The sequence below is a fragment of the Lepeophtheirus salmonis genome, chromosome 5, assembly GCF_016086655.4.
Source record: "Lepeophtheirus salmonis chromosome 5, UVic_Lsal_1.4, whole genome shotgun sequence".
In the NCBI taxonomy this organism is placed as follows: domain Eukaryota; kingdom Metazoa; phylum Arthropoda; class Copepoda; order Siphonostomatoida; family Caligidae; genus Lepeophtheirus; species Lepeophtheirus salmonis.
In genome coordinates, this window is record NC_052135.2 from 21,787,060 (window position 1) to 21,791,878 (window position 4,819).

At 32.2% G+C, this 4,819-nt stretch overlaps 1 long non-coding RNA gene across 1 annotated transcript; it reads left to right on the plus strand.

Moving 5' to 3' along the window:
- The first annotated feature begins 473 nt into the window (after nt 1–473).
- On the plus strand, nt 474–3,084 carry LOC121117551 (uncharacterized). The gene is made up of 2 exons (XR_011780050.1): nt 474–1,603; nt 1,918–3,084. It is a non-coding gene; the product is annotated as an uncharacterized lncRNA (long non-coding RNA).
- The last annotated feature ends 1,735 nt before the right edge of the window (nt 3,085–4,819 follow it).

The window sequence follows — 4,819 nt, forward strand, 5'->3', positions numbered from 1 at the left end:
GCTTATTTAAATAAAGCTTGTGAATTACTTGTGATTGTGTGCTTTTCTATCTCTTCTACGATCTACTTTTGAGCAAAGTAAGTAAAATATCCTGTAGCACTTGTTGATATGGGATTAAAAATTTATATATATATATTAGATCATGCCTAATAAGTGTTGTGTTCCTAAGTGCTCCTCCTGATATGATGGAAAACCAGCCATTGCAAGGTTATCGCTCCATTCTTTTCCATTAGATGAATCCTCAAAAGGTGCCTAGCTTAGAGCCATTCCACGGGACAACAATGGGACTTAGGCACCTTGTAAGTATTCAAGGGTATGTTCTCTCCACTTTCACGAGGATAACTTTGTATATAGGAGCGAAAGCCACAGGAGGAAATATCGATCTTATGGAGTTGAAGATAATAAGCTCCAAAAGCGTTATTTGAAACTCTCTGCAGTCCCTAGTTTTTTCCCCAATCTTACAAAATACTTATCATCCGTTAAAAGTCAAAGCCCTACATCGAGAGCTACCACATCAGCCAGGAGTTCTAAGGAAAATGAAGTTATCGTTGAAGGTCAACTATCATTATTCCTTGAAGATTTTGTTATTGACTTTAGTGATTTGTATCTTAAGTGTGGATATGAAAAATTCCCGACGAATGTTCATTGGAGGAGGACGGAGGATTTCATTCAGTTTTACTGTCTATCTGAACTGTGTTCTGATTTTGTCGAAGTCGAATTCTCAGTGATGATAAATAGTGATTTGACATTCAATTTATACCACAAGAACATCAACCTAGATTGGAGCTGTGTGAATCACCTCACAACGAATAGAAAGATCACCTCGGTAAGCCTTTTCCAGAATATCCTTGCTCATATGAAGAGTATTCCTTTTCCTCCAATGAAAGATATGATTAATCACTTAATCAATGAAGCTGAGAGTATCGTCGAAAATCTATATCCGTCGGATATAGACTTTCACATACGGAAAAAGTTGGTTTTCATAAGAGCGCAACTTGCTTTGATAAATTCTACACCGAAACAGAAGGGATACTCTCCTGTATTATTAGCTACTTCTCTGTTATGGCATACCACCAACCCAGCTTTATATCGTAAATGATCTCAGGATGGTTTGACTCTTTCTTGCCTAAGTCACTTAAGAAAATTATCATCTGCATTTACCGTGAATGTTGGTTTTTCATCTTCGTCCCTTGACTACTTGTCTGTAGGACTCAAATTTATTGTCACCCAATCAAAAGAAGGCTATTCTAATGGTTGATGAAGTATATACAGCCGAAAGAGGGAATATTTCGGAGGAAGGATGACTGGACAAGAAGGAGGAAGCATAACAAAGACACTCCTTGTGTTCATGATCAAGTATGTGTGCTCAAAGTATCAGGACACAAATGTATCCTATTGTATGCCTCAATTCGTCTGTACTGCATGATCTACTATTGCAAATTAATACTGAACACTTTAAAATCGGATTTGGACGTCGTAGCAATCTCCATGGATAATGCAAGTCCGAATCAAAAATGTTTCTTGGCAATGTGTGGAGGATCCCGGAAGGCTAGTGTCCAAAATCCTGCAAGGCCAGAACAGGAACTATTCCTCCTTTTTGATAGTACACATAGCTTAAAAAATATTTATAATTGTTTTCTAAGAAAAAAAATTTTAACGTGCCCTAACTTTACGGATGTTCAGTTGTCAAAACCGAATTTCCAGTATATTATTGATATTTTTGAAATGGAGAAGGACAAGACTATTAAAATTGCTTATAAGCTCACGACAAAATCTTTGTATCCCACGTCTATTCAAAAAACCAATGTACTTTTAGCAGATTTTATTTTTCATGAAAGCACAATTGCGGCCCTAAATTATTATTGTAATCAAAATCTTAATTGGACAATAATTGTAAATTTTTTGTCTTATCATTAGAAAATACTGGATTATTCTAAATTGTAAAGCGCCTACCGCAGGACGGAGAAAGAGAGACTCATCGAGGGAGCCTCTGTCATTAAATCACGAAAATTTTCAATTTCTTCAAGATTTCCATGTGTGGTTAAATTCATGGAAGCGTGAATCAACCTCTCACAAAATGGGCCTCATTAAAGAAACTTTCGCTGCAATGAACCAAACTACAGATGCTACTACAAAACTTACAACATTTCTTCTAAAATATTGTCGCTTCGAATACTGCCTTCCAGGGCAGGTACAAAGCGATTTTATCGAAGCTCAATTTAGTTGATACCGTCAATTGTCTGGTGCAAACTATTTTGTATTCGTACACCAAGTACTGGAGGCAGAAACCCCATTTTAGGATTTCTTCCCTTGTAAAATTTGATGGCCTTGATTTGAGTGACATAAAATATATTTATTCTGACTCTGATAAAAAACTAGATTTAAACCACGAAGAAAATATTTGTGTTGATAAAAACTTGTCGACAGATTTTAGTTTTGAATTAGAGAATGACGAAAAATTGATTTTATTCTTTTTTTCAGGTTATATGGCCAAATCTCAATCCTTAAAGTTAAAATGTAATTTATGCGAAGCCAAACTTATGTTCTCAAAAAGTTTTCCTCAAGTTAGTTTGGACAAATCAATTGAAGAGTGTTCGAAAGCAAGCTCCTAGATCAAATTAATAGAGGAGGACTGGTCACTCCATGCGATGACTTATTTTCGATTGTCACACAAAAATTTTTGTTTATATCACTTTCTTATTTCAAGTGAAAATGCAAAATCTATTTTTTTTCCAATGCAATAATTTCAGAAAAGTATTTACAAAAATTTGTTGTGAGATGATAGATTACAAACTAATTATAATTAATCAAAATTGTTCTAATGGTCATATTTTTAAATATTTATTTTTTAGCATTGTTGCCAAGTTTTCAATATTATGACCAAGAATTTGTCTAAAAATATAAATGATAAAAATTAATTTGAAAAGGTTGCACGGCAATGTAAAATCTTCTAACCGAATAAAAACATTGGTAACTTACTTCTCAATAGTATATATGTATGTTGTGTCTTGTTGTTATATTATGATAGTTGTCAATAATTCCTTCATTTATTTAAAATAATAAATAATAGTTGTTAAAATTTTACCACCTCTTCTTTTTCTTATTTGAATTTTGTTCCTTTTTTATATGCGTCAGACTCATGCCGAAATAAATAAAAGGGCGTGAGCGTTCCATGTTCTAGATTTCCATGTATCAATCCATATCTAATTTCTAGAAGGCAAAGTGAAATGGAAGAAAAAAAAAAAGTTTACCCATATTCATTTTCTATTTCACGGGCAAACTAGAATGGATTTATTTATTGCATGTATGGCACATGTTTGAGAAGTTGAGTCATGTTTGAAGTAAGTAACTCAAACAAAAGAAAAGGAAAAAGAAAGCTTATATATAAGCAATACATATAAGAAAATAAAAACCGGAAAATAATATATATTCCTACAGATAACGGTGCTCTTTAATTTGAAGTAAATTAAATCCAAACTAAGAATTTAACATATGAAAAAAACAAGAATCTTTACTTAAAATAAATGTTCAAACCTTCATTGTCATGAATAAGCAAATCTCAATATAAAGAAAGTACAGTAAAAAAAATGATGAAGTAATTATTGTCCAACTATAATGCCTTATTACAAGGAATTTCATTTTTGAAGATGGTATTCAGTATGATATAAGTGAACTAAGACTATTGTTAACATCAGCTACTTGTTTTATGATTTCGGTAGCGAAAATGAATTACTGCTCTATAGAGAAGAACTTTTAACATTTCAATTTACAGTAGTTCAGAGAAAATATAAAATATTATAACTATAAGTAAATGCATACATATTTATTTTATTTTTTAGTTTACCAAAAGTAGGCAGGAGTGCTTTTCTTGGAGATAAATGTTGTTACTACGATAATCTATTAAAAATGAACAAAAAATAAAAAAGAGCAGAAGTATTCTGCGTTTTGTCTTTTCAAATCTGTAAACTATATTCATTCTCCACAAAAATCCCATCCCTAATAATTACTAAATCATTATTAATACTGTCCCCGTAAAATCAATCGTACCTGCAACTTCAACAAACAAAAAATATATTACCAGTAAAGGCAGGTACCCTGCGGGTAATTACTTGTTGGCGGGTAAAATTTAAAAAAGTTTTCGGCTCCTTATGTATTGCAGTGTACCCGTTTTTAGCAGACTAGGTATTTGTCTTATATTTATCACTACAATAGAGAGCAGTAGTTGAGTATATCGCTCTTTTTGTTTAAGAAATTATGTTCAAGAGTGATGAACGAGCAAAAGAAGTAGTTCATAGTTTTTTGTAATGCCTTGAAAATTCAGCAAGAAATGCTTAGAATAACGTCACATATTGTGATAAATTTTGTCTTTCTGCACTCTCATTCATCACCCACAGGGTCACCGTAACCCATCTAAAAGTGGGGACAGTTTAATGCAAATGACGTCATTACACATATTTTCATTATTATTGTCTTTCCTATGGAGAGACGTAAATTGCCCTTTCACTGTTGTGGCATCTATGTTTATTACTACAAATGAGTAAAACTTTGATAAAAATAACAGCTTTAATATATTATTTGGAATCAAAGTTGGTGCTACTGTTCTTTTCTCATTCTACAATTATTATAAATAATATTATTTTTTTAAATAATAAAACAATAGTAAATTATTTTCCTTGCTACAATCTTATTTCAAATCTTGTAGGTCCTCTTTATACCAGTAATATATTTTAAAGGCAGCTGATGTCAACAGGAATTTAAATTCAGTAGTAACATAAGTCTGGATTTTGTATTTTTTTGCGTTTCATGAAATGTCCATCCC